The sequence below is a fragment of the Sciurus carolinensis genome, chromosome 10 (genome assembly GCF_902686445.1).
Source record: "Sciurus carolinensis chromosome 10, mSciCar1.2, whole genome shotgun sequence".
NCBI lineage: Eukaryota > Metazoa > Chordata > Mammalia > Rodentia > Sciuridae > Sciurus > Sciurus carolinensis.
The window spans coordinates 72,223,826-72,237,051 of NC_062222.1; positions in this window are offsets into that span (position 1 = coordinate 72,223,826).

Consider the following 13,226-nt stretch of genomic DNA (forward strand, 5'->3'; position numbering starts at 1 on the left):
TTCCAGAAAACAGAAGTGAATGAGATTTTATTCTATTGATATCACAGATTTCATTCTCTAGATTTAGTGAATTGAAAACCTTTCCCTAAATGTAAATTAGAAATTCTCAGTTCGAAAGAACAATAATAAACTGTGTTTCTGCCATAGATGGACACGCCCTTCCTTGGACAAATTTACCTTCTCAGGTGGAGCAGGAAACTCTCCTTATATAAATCAGGCCTCAAAGTTGTGAGGTAAAAGGAAAACTGAGGTAGATGCATAGGTCAGAATAAGTTGAGGTAGTTGTGTGTGATTCGGCCAAGTGAGCAGCACATTTGCAGTAATGGAAGCATCTGACCAGTGGGACTAACAGTCAGGTTAAGTCCATTCTATTTTCCTGCAAAATGAAGTGAATATGTGGCTGCATTATAAAGGACCTAGACCTACAGCTCTCCCCTTCTACTCTCCAAATTGGAAATAAAATTCCCCAACAACAGAAGGAACTGTGACTCTACTCTCTTGAAACTTTAGAATCAAGAAAAATGACACTTGCATTCATCAGTTTTAAACGTAATAACAAAAGTCAGTCCCAGTGGCACATGCCTATAATCCCAGCTACTCAGGAGGCTGAGGCAGGGGGATGTCAAGTTCAAGGACAGCCTATGCAACTTAGCAAGATCCTGTCTCAAAATAAAAGATAAGGGGCTGGAGTTGTGGCTCAGTGGTAGAGGGCTCACCTAGCATGTGTGAGGCCCTGGGTTTAATCCTCAGCATCACATAAAAATAAAATAAAGATATTGTGTCCACCTACAACTGATATATATATATATATCATATATATATGTGTCAGATATATATATATGTGTGTTATATATATATGTATATATGTGATATATATATCAGATATATATGTTATATATATATCAGATATATATGTGTGTATATATATATATATATATACACACACACATACATAAAAGATAAAAATGGCTGGAATGTAGCTCAGTGGTAAAGCACCTTTGATTCAATCCCTAGTACCAAGAAAAAAATTTATAATAAAGCCTTTTTCAAATAATTTACACTTTGCTTTGCTACTTCTTCAATTTTCTCTTCTAAAAACTTTGGCGTACCACCCAAAATGGTTAGAAAATAGCTCCCAATTTCCAGTCTTCCACTTTCTTGATCCTGATGTGCAAAAATTTGGTTATGGATTTATTACCCTTGGAGTCTTTGATTCTAATGTAGAACATCTGTTCTCCTTCCAAAAATACTCATACATGTTATCAGAGATAGAAAACAGGTCACAAAAAGGTTGTTATTTTTTAGGAAAAAAAATCGAAATTGTTCTTTAAAAAATGAGAATAGATTAAGGATTACATTTCCCACTTTGGAGTAGGAAAAAAAATAGTAATTGAGAAGTTACTGATTGGCCTTAGGTCACATAAGTAGAAAGAAGTAAAGGGAACAAAGTCCGTGTTTTTGTCATGTACTGTTTCTCTATGAAAGTGGGTTGTGCACTGGCATGGAGTGGTGGCTCATCCGTGTGACAAACAGAGCATCACGTTACTAAGGTCTCAAGGCTTTATTTCCCAAGAATAGGTAAACTCACCTCTGAGCCCCTGCAGACAATCAAACATCTAAATAGGAGACTGTGATCACAAAGTGAAATGCTGTGGTCACATGCCACAGCATGTGTAAATTCTCAGCCATTGTGGATTACCTAGCAGAACTTCTGGTTTGAGAAAGTGATACTGAAGGTTTCTAGAAGCAAAAATACCTGCAAATCTATGATATAGAAGAGTATTAAGTTTTTTTTACAATGTTCTACAAGACGCATGAGATGGACACGTTATCACTCTGATACTGCCTGTACCAGTTTTTAGTGTTTTCTATTTTTACTGTTTTCTTTTTGGTACTTACACATTTCCTCCCTACAAAACTTATTTTACTTTGTGTCATGGCAAACATATGAGAAGCTATAGCCAAATGTCGAAATATGATAACTAGAAATTAAAATAGTACCAATTTCTAAAGAATAATTATTTTAAATCACTAGGAAAGGGCATGTAATAAATCCATCTACCCAATGTAAGCTGGTTGACTTGACCAAAGCTATGTGTCATTGGAACAAAAGACAACTACTTATGTAAAACTTTTTTCTACCTGTCTGATTTTGGATGATTTACTTTGCTAAAATCGTCACTATTGCTATTAGTAAATCTACAGCTTCATAAGTCTAATTAATTCAGAGAGAAGGTAGACTTGAAATAAACATGGGAGACCATCTCATCTAATTGTCTCACTTTACACATGGGGGAGAAAAACCGACGTCCTAAAAATTCATAAAGTCAAAAGCACAGAGCTCCCAGTCTAAAGCTCCTTGATGATGAATGGAATCTAACCAATCCAGAAATGATTCCTCTTTGATTTGTAGCTATCTTGACCAACCCTGAAAAACACCAGTTGCAAGAAATACAGATTCTCCGTAAAGGCAAGTGTTCAGATACAAACAAAAAGAATATCTGTCATACTCATGTCATTTCCTTTTTAAAACCAAGTTCTGAGCTCCCTGACTTATTTCTAACTGTCTGGATGACTACTACTGACAACTTTGAAGAAAACAGGAAACCAGAATGAAAGCGTCCTCATAATCCTGACATCCTAGAATGCCCACAAGATATTGTCAGGGGATTATGCAAACTCAACTCCAAGTTGACAGCAATGCCTACATCTGTGTCATTTCTGAGAGCTAAAAACCTGGACTCTGGCACTGGACACTGACTGCCCTTATACCTATGTGATCCTGCCCTCAGTTTCCACATCTGTTTGTTGGAGACAATAATTAGTTCCTGCTTGATTGGGTTATTGTACACATGTAAATACATATAAAACACATACAGCCATACCTGGGACACGTGTGTTGGCTATTGTCCTTCTGTGGGTGACGATGCCGCTGCTGCTAATGATGATGTTTCATTGCACTTATAAAAAGGAGAATGAATAAGATTTATTTACTCATCCTTAGTCATTAATAAATTAATTTCAGTTTAAAACTTACTTCAGAATTATTTTAAAAATTAATCTTGTCTGAAATTCACCTATGTATGCTATCTCCACTTATAAATTCTGAACTTCTCAGGTGCCATGCCTTAAGTATCTTTATATGTAAATTATAACACCCAGCAGCTTGCTTACCCCATTAGCTATTTAGTAGGCACTCATTGGATTGACAAATGAAAGTTTAGATAAACCAAGCTTAAAGGAAAGAGACTGCTGCCCACTTTCCTGTCCCTGACCCTGTGTGTACTCCTTGTGCGCACGCGTGAGCACACACACACACACACACACACACACACATACACATACAGAGCACCCTGTCCAATTTATTGGAAGGCTCCCAGATCTCTGATGAAACATTTGGCTCAAGTCTTCAAAATAGTACACAAATAGATAAATGGTCTCTTTTTTTTCTTATAGCTTTTAATATCCTGTTCTTTATAAATGACTTTCAGACTCATTTTATATTATGGTTATCTTCTGAAAATGTATTATATCCTAATAGCCAAGCTTCTTTCCCTACCTCCAGCCCTAGCTTTTTGGTTTGGTGCTGATTTTTTACTTTGAGACATTAATTTAAGTATTCTGCTTGTCAGTGGATGAGTGAATGAATTATTCATTTTATTATGAAACATAAATTTTAAAGAACAGCATTATAACTTCTTTTTATATGCCAAAAATAATAGATCATTCCAGAAACCATTATGGCACCCTTTATCTCACAGAGGGTGCACTTTTGAAAGCTGTGCCAAGCTAATATGTTTTAGTATAACCACAACTGTGAAACAGTAAAAGAAGCCAGCTCAATTTATTTTTGTAATTTAGGTAACAAAATATAAGCTATATCCCTAAATTAGGTAGTGTTAGAATTCTTTGCTCACTATTAACACTAAGCAGAGCAAATGTTTAAGACAAAACCAAAATGGTAAACTCTGCTCTCTATCCATATCCATAATCCAAATCTTCATTTCTCCTATCAAAATACTATCCTCATGGATATGTGATAGATATGAACTAAGAAATTTAATTGACAGAATATAAGGTTAATATCACCATTAATTGCAATTTATTATAACTAGAGACCCTACCATCTATATAAACATACATACTGAACAGAACTGAATTCAATATCTATTGATAAAATCATGCCACCTAAAGTTTCTGGCTTTTCCGATGATCATTAGGCATTAACGTTTTAAATATGTGTCCATATAGCCAAGCATTTTAACATACCTTATAGCAATTATTATTGCTTCCTATATGCTGTAATTTCTGCTCAACATGATGACAAAAACAATTTCTAATACATAATTATAAATGCCTGCCTACATCCTCCCTTTCCCAAATTTGTCTCTTTAGTTAAAAGAGCAATGAGGCTTAGCTGACTGACATCCTGTCAGACTCAACAGATAATATGCATATTACTTTTTGGCCCATTTATTTTAAAATATTAATAAAAAAAGAACATGAAAGATAATCATTACAGACTAAGAAACAGTCATTACAATGGAGGAGATAGATTTACTCAATGATGGAGAAGTGAATGAACACGGGCAGTTAAGACCAGTCAGGAGCATGAAGCGCTGTACTGATTATTTTAATTTCCTAAACTCTTTAGTGTTCTGAAAGGCTCTTTAAAACTTCATATTCTTTCACATTTGTCTGTCGCTATTATCTTGCCCAAAGCTCTCACTCATCTTCATTCTGTCCAGAAAGACCGTTAGCATCAAACTGGTAAGATTTAATCAGAGTTTATTGCTTCAGATAAAAACACTGCCACATTTTTTATCTTTTTATTAAATTTACAAACTTGGGCATCCACATTAGGGATCAAAAGGTGATTGCCTGTTTCCTCTACTGGAATGCAGTGTTAAATTTCTCATATAACAAAAAGCCTTTTCCTTTGATTTTGTTAGGAGAAACAAGACTTTTTCTTATTGGAGCAGAGCCCAGGAACTTTCCTTGAGATTATATTCAGGGATGATAATCTCTTTAACAATAACAACAACAAAAGGTGAATTTGAACATCTGGCTCTTACTCATGGATATATTACAAAAGAAAAATAATCATACTGAGCTGCCAGAACACAGCAATCACATTACTGATTCAGAAGTCAGAGGGTAAGAAAATTTTAGAGTGCCCACATAAACAGAAACACATGATATAAAAAAGTAGAACTGTTCTTAACAAGATTTAATTGCAGTCCCATTTGATTCTCAAAGAAAAGTGCTAAATGTACCTTCCCCAAGAAAAGCACTTTCCCTTTATAATGACTGTTGACTGCCACGTTTGAGCCTAGATAATCATATGCTGTAATTTGGAAAATCTTGGGAAACTCCTGGATTATCATTGACACCCTAAGAGCACCATGGTAGGTATTTATGAAAAGAAAGTTAAGAATGTTATTTAAAATTATGTTTAGTAGTGTTAACATTTTTATTAATTACAAGAAAGTAACAAGTATACAAAAGGTAATTGCTATTTTGTATCATATCTTGATAATAACCACTGTTGTGGAGTCTATTAGATACCAGTCATGTTAATACTCTAGTCAAATGATAGGCATTATTATATATATATGTATATATATATATATATATGTCATATGTCAATGTGTATAGGTGAATGTGTGTACACATATACAGTCTGCCATCATACATAATTTCCATGTATATGCAAAATGAGAATGAAAGTTGTAGGAGGCTATGGACAGTTAGTTTATGGTAAAATTAGGTTTCTTTAGCTTCAAGGCCCATACCATTTTGTTTTGTCATTTGCTTATGATGAATTAAATATTAGTTCCACCCAAGATAACTATTTAAAGTGGTTTAATAGGTCAATGTATAATTCATTAGTGTCTTGCCAAAATTTTATACAAAATCTTGATACATTTTTTAATAAATAAGGTATTCTACATATACAGTTTCAAAAATGTAGACATAAGTGGCTGAAGAAAATGCTCTCTTAGAATAGCCCATTCTTTATTGGAAAGCAACATTTTCAGATAAGCTATATTTACATTGTAAATACAAAAACATACAAAGAAATACAGATGGTCTACTTTTTTTTTTCAGATGGTCTACTTTAAAAGCTGTTGCAGAGGCTATCTTTTCTCCATTGCATATTTCTGGCCCCTTTGTCTAGTATGAGAAAATTGTATTTATTTGGTTTTGTGTCCGTGTCCTCTATTCTGTACCATTGATCCACCTTTCTATTTTGGTACCAATACCATGCCGTTTTTGTTACTATTGCTTTGTAGTAGAGTTGAAGATCTGGTATTGCGATACCCCCTGCTTCACTCTTTCTGCCAAGGATTGCTTTAGCTATTCTGGGTTTTTTATTCTTCCAGATGAATTTCATAATTGCTTGCTCTATTTCTGTAAGGTACATCATTGGGATTTTAATTGGAATTGCATTGAATCTGTATAGCACTTTTGGTAGTATGGCCATTTTGACAATATTAATTCTTCCTATCCAAGAATTTGGGAGATCTTTCCATCTTCTAAGGTTCAACAAATGGTGCTGGGAGAATTGGAAATCCATATGCAACAGAATGAAACTAAACCCATATCTCTCACCATGCACGAAACTAAACTCAAAATGGATTAAGGACCTCGGAATCAGACCAGAGACCCTGCATCTTATAGAAGAAAAAGTAGGTCCAGATCTTCAACATGTCGGCTTAGGACCAGACTTCCTCAACAGGACTCCCATAGCACAAGAAATAAAAGCAAGAATCAATAACTGGGATAGATTCAAACTAAAAAGCTTTCTCTCAGCAAAGGAAACTATCAGCAATGCAAAGAAAGAGCCTACAGAGTGGGAGAAAATCTTTGCCAATCATACTTCAGATAGAGCACTAATCTCCAGAATCTATAAAGAACTCAAAAAACTCTACACCAAGAATGCAAATAATCCAATCGACAAATGGGCTAAGGAAATGAATAGACACTTCACAGAAGAAGATCTACAAGCAATCAACAAACATATGGAAAAATGTTCAACATCTCTAGTAATAAGAGAAATGCAAATCAAAACCACCCTAAGATTCCATCTCACCCCAATTAGAATGGCGATTATCAAGAATACAAGCAACAACAGGTGTTGGCGAGGATGTGGGGAGAAAGGTACACTCATACATTGCTGGTGGGGCTGCAAATTAGTGCAGCCACTCTGGAAAGCAGTGTGGAGACTCCTTAGAAAACTTGGAATGGAACCACCATTTGACCCAGCTATCCCACTCCTTGGCCTATACCCAAAGGACTTAAAATCAGCATATTACAGAGATACAGCCACATCAATGTTCATAGCTGCTCAGTTCACAATAGCCAGATTGTGGAACCAACGTAGATATCCTTCAATTGATGAATGGATAAAGAAAATGTGGTATATATATATATATATATACAATGGAATATTACTCAGCCATAAAGAATGATAAAATTATGGCATTTGCAGGCAAATGAATGAAACTGGAGAATATCTTGCTAAGTGAGATAAGCCAATCTCAAAAAACCAAAGGAAGAATGATATCGCTAATAAGTGGATGATGACACATAATGGGGGGTGGGAGGGGTTAGGGTTAGGGTTAGAGTTAGGTTTAGGGAGGGGGGCAAGAATGGAGGAAGGAAGGACTGAAAAAATAAATAAATAAATAAATAAAAAATAAAAGCTGTTGCACATGCTTAATACCATATTGTGCCACCAAAGAAACTACTAGAGTATGCATATTTTTTGAGATTTAATTATTTTTGTTGTCATTGTAACTCCCTCTAAGACAAATTTTAAATAAACATATGGAAAGTTATTTATTCAAATGATTATTAATATTCACTCATAATTATAGAGAACTATTCATATCTATATTTATAGCAAATGATTTGTGGAACTCCTTTTTAACAATCATCTTCAGAGCTGGTTAACTACAGATCAGCCTTCTTGACTCTTTAGTCATAACTGCTTTGGGATACCAACAACCTCATCCCCTCAAATAATATTACCCCATCTTATTCAATAGGCATAGATTTGAAATATTTTGGGTTTATTTCAAGATGTAAATTTATCTTTTGCAAATGAAAATGTCAACCACTGGAATGTCTGAAAGAAGATGTGATAGCCAAAATATTTTTGGCTTATTTCACAAATTAATGTATCCCCCACAAATAAAAATGTTCCTCATTCAGGATATCCAAGAATTTCCTTGGAAAGGAAATCCAAAATTACATTCTTTGGAATAATGGATCTTTCTCAATGTGACTACTTCTGAGGGACCAATATCTAGGAGTATATAAAATACTTTTTAAACACATAATAGTTCATATTGCTTTCTTTTCACATCAATATTCTAAAAGATTTTAGCTAATGAAATTTATGCAATTCAAACTTATCTCCCTAAAAAGACCAGAGTGAGAAGAAAAAAAAATCACTCTAAATTACCTTCAAATTAGACATGAAATGAATTATCATTAATTTCTAGATAGTCTGTCATCAGACTTATGGTTTCACTAAACAAAAGCAAAAATACAGACCTGATACGCTTTGTGCAAATGCCTATTTAACATCCCTAAATTTCCTTAGTACATCAACCAGGTCTTTCCATTAAATCCCCAGTGCCTAGCAAAGTGCTTGGCAAATAGTGGACATATGTTGGAATAAAGGAATGGAGGAAAGAAAGTAAGGCATTAGGGACTTGGATTCTATGCAGAGCGGACCTAGACGCAGTGCAGTGAACTAGCAGTGTAATTTCTTTATCCATATTTCCATAAATTTTAAGTGTTTTGTTGACATTATTGAATATATATTTCATTACTTTCTTTTCTTTTGATCAGTCCTTTCCTATTCCCTTCAAATAAAGAAGAAGCCTCAATCGTAGTACCTTTTATTGATGAGAAACACATAGAAGGATACACAGGTGCATTTAAACAAGTCTTGTTTTTAGGTCTGTCAGGAAATCTTACAGCTCTGGGAAAACAATACATTTCCACAAATCTTTCCACCTGTTGAAGGATGATTTGAAAGGCGTCGTTTGCCTTCACCGATAGATCTTAATACTAAGGACCTCACAGGAAGGATTCAGGAATGCCTTGCACCAGCAAGGGACCAAGAGGGACATTTTCACTTTGAGAAACCACACTAAGAGCTTCTTAAATGACCTGGCTTAGAATGTGCTCTGAACACATAATGAAGGAGAATTTATACTGTATCTTTCTGCTTCTTTACTTCTCTGCCTATCCAATAATACTATGAAGCATTCTCCTATAAAAGAAGAATTAAATGCCATATTTCATTCACAGATTGGGGCAGTCATTACTTTGCTCCATTTAACATTGTGAGGAAATTTGGGCTCACACTTGCCAGAATTTCTCATTTTTCAATAGGATCCAGAAACAAGATTGTTATGTAAACCTTTTAACATTTTTAGTGTTGGCAGTTATTTAAATTTTTTGTACATTGTGGAGGACTTCCACTTCTGGTTGGGATATTAGAAATTCATAAGATATTCTAATAACTAAAATTAAAAATCATAGGTTAAAGAAAATCCATCAGGGAATTGAGAACACAAAAAAGTAGGTGATGAGGTTTTCCTGGGACAGAAGATCTGCTTATCTACTTTCATCCCTGATGAAAGTTGAAACAAGAGAATGAAGAATCAGCAATAAGGAGAAACCAGCCAGACTTTTTACAAATTCCTAATGGCTGGATCTTCCTGGGATTGTGGACTAGATTCCTTAAGAGCTCAGCCACAGAACATGTCTGCACCCACCAGCTGGGTCTTTACTAAGTGCATGCTGGGAGGACAGTGAAAACTGGGGGTGGAAGAGGAGAAGGAAGTGAGATCCCCTGAGGCCTGCAGACCTTCCCCAAGTGCAGTGGGCACACCACTAAAGACAGGGGAAGGAGGAGAGGATTAGGAAATGTCCCTTCCAGGCCTTTGCTGATGCTCCAAAAGCAGGGTCAGATCAGAAATGTTGAGGGATCTCCCAAAGATTCAGAAAGCCAGACATGGGGCCTGTGGGAAATATCACATAGCCCAACACACAGGAACATGGGTTCAAGTGCTGGAAGAAGGGTATGAGAAAAAAATGTCCTCAAGCTTCCCAAATCTGATGGAAAAGGTGAAGGCAACAGGATATTTCCAGACAAAACAAGTAGATCACAAAACCACCTTGACTGCCAAATAAAATATTACAGGCCAGTAGTGATTGCCAGTTTTTAGAACTTTCTCCTAAATCAAATACTGTCCATGATCCTCAAAATAGTTATCGACAGTCCCTTCACTAATTAGCAATTAGCCAATAAACCACTTAGCTCAAACTTATCAGACTCATCTCCAAGTCAGACTCTCTGGAGACAAGAAAACCTTGGGGTGGAGATAAGAAGCACCCATAAGAGAATGATTAGACTGAGAGCTCTTTGAAGACAGGCTTCCTGTTTCTTAGATCTTTAAGTTACCAGCTCCTGGAGCACAGAAGTCCCAAACAAATGCCGTCTAGTGAGAAGAATATAACACATTTTTAATGAGTATTCTGAAGTCAAATAAATCAACAAAATACTGCTTTTAATAACTTTTTATTAAATAGCTCAGTTGCTCTTGCTTCATTCATGTTTCTATGAAAAAAAAAAAAAAAAAACTATCAGGAAAGAGACCAGGTGGCAGGAGGAAGAGAGGGAGGGGGAAGTGCTGGGGAGCAATATTGGCCAAATTATGCTGTGTGCATATACAAATATGTAACAATAAATCCCATCATTATGCACAACTATAATGCACAGACAAAAAAATGTACAAGGAGAAAAAATAAAATTTCTTTGTACAACATCACATACAAAAAAAGAGGAAAACACAGAGAAAACCACATACCAGGATACAATTTCATTGGCTACAATGTCAATGGGACACAGTGTCATTTCTTATCGATTTAGACATCATCATATAGACCTCAGGGAGGCATGAACTGCTGATGTTTCATTGCTTTAGCAAGTTTAGGTGAATCTTTCCTACATTTAGTCTCTAAAAGAGTTCACAGGGCTAATATCTATTTACAAAAATGGAACCTGAAAAATTGAAAATCACTCTCTTTTAGCTTAAAAAGATCCAGGATTCAGCAACAAGAAAATCAAATTACTAAAGACAGAACATTGGGAAAGGAAGCCTCCTTCATTAAAGATCTCTTTCAAGCAGCTGTCATTTTGTGATGTGTTTCAGACAGGACAGTCCAGATGAATTGTGGGATGAAAAACTTACCTTGCAGATGCAGATTAGTTAATTGGCAGCACAAAAACGGCTGCAAATGCACAAATGAGATAAAATCTCAGTAATTGCTGAATATTTGAGTCCATGTGTCAAAGCAAGTCTTAATTAATAGAATTCTATAAAGTTTTTTAGAAATGATTATAAAACATAAATTGTAGTTTGTATAAAATGGTGAAGATAATTTTGCCAATAGTGTTTAAAATCTGATTATTTATAATGTTGACAGTGATGATACCTGCTCTCTCTAATTTAGTAAGAAATATAATTAATGCTATATGAACATTCTCACCAAGATATCGTCAAAAATAACTCAAGCCTCACGCTTTTTACACTAGTCTTTAAAAACCAAGGGAATTAAATGAAGCAAAGCAAAAATAAGCCTACAATGTCATTGTGAGTGCACTGTTTGTTAATCCTCTTACAAAATGAATCTTCTATAATCCTTAGGGAATATACTATGATAAAAATCAATGCCAAAACTTGTCACTACAAAATTTCCAAGATTCTAAAAGTCCTCCTAAGGAAAAAAAAAATGGGGCATACATTTTTATTACATAGAGTATTTAATAGAAAACAGATCAAAATAAATCACACTGGACGTTTGATGGATGATAGAGCAAGAAGAGGACATCACATAAAGTAAAAGTTGGGATTACAGAAGGTACTGAGAGTTATGCCTGTTGGAATCACTAAAATCTGTAAAATGTGAGCTATGTGATTGTTTGAGTGAGACTTCGGAAGGAAGATTGTCTGGCACCTACAGGTACCACTTCTGACACAACATGCTGTGACTTTGGACAAGTATCTCAACTTCTCTGTGTCCTGTTGCCCCAACTACAAACCGATAATAATAATACATCTCATAGGTAGGACACGTGATCAAGCATTTGCTATTGTTTTGGACATTCCCAAATCAAATCTATTTCAATCAATTCTGAGTCAGGTAACAGAAAAAGAAGTAACTGCTAGAGAATTTTATATTACAAGGGATGGAACAATTACCAGGTAAGGATATCTATGTAAGGAAATTGTTATGAGGACAGCAATAATTGATAGGTGGATCCATCGTGAGCAAAACCACATTATAATTTCAATGGCATAAACAAATAACGATGATGACCTTGAAAGATATCAATAAGTTTTCATTTGCCTACTTTATTCCTCCTCCCAACTTCAAAACATTCCCTTTTTATCAGATTCATTTATACTTTAAATGTCAATAATTAGTGATAGAATATTTTTAGTCAAAAATGCAACTATTCCTATAATCATAGAGTTGCCTCATTACTACAATATTTCTTAGATTAAATTAACTGGTCAGTGTGTTAGCAAGTTTTCCATCACTGTGACAAAATATCTGAGATAATCAACTTATGAAGAAAAGTTTGCTTTAAGAGTTATGGCATCTTGGCCCCTTTGCCTTTGGGCCTATGATGAGACAGAACATCCTGGCAGAGAGCATATGATGAAGCAAACAGCTCATCTCATGGCAACTAGGAAGCAGAGATAGGAAGAGACTGTTTTCCCAAGTCCCCTTCAAGGGCACACCAATCACCTAAAAACTCCCACTAAGTCCCACCTCTTAAAGTTTCCTCCACTACAATAGCATCATGGGTTGGGGACTAATTCACTAATAATGGGCCTTTGGGAGACATTCCAGATCCAAGTCATAGCAATTGAATAGTTCCTAAAATCAATTTTGATGCCTCAAACCACACACAGGATAATTCAGAGGAAGATACAGAGTAGAAAGAGTAGTTTAAAACCTCTGAAGACAAACTATTTTCTTCTTCCATTTGCCATGGTCTAGCAATCTTATAAATTATGATGACTTTTAGACCAGGGCCACAGAAGACTTCTTTGGAGACCTCCATAAAATAAAACCATCAGAATCTTCTCACAGTAAAATGAAATTTGCATGTCAAACAGGGCATGCTG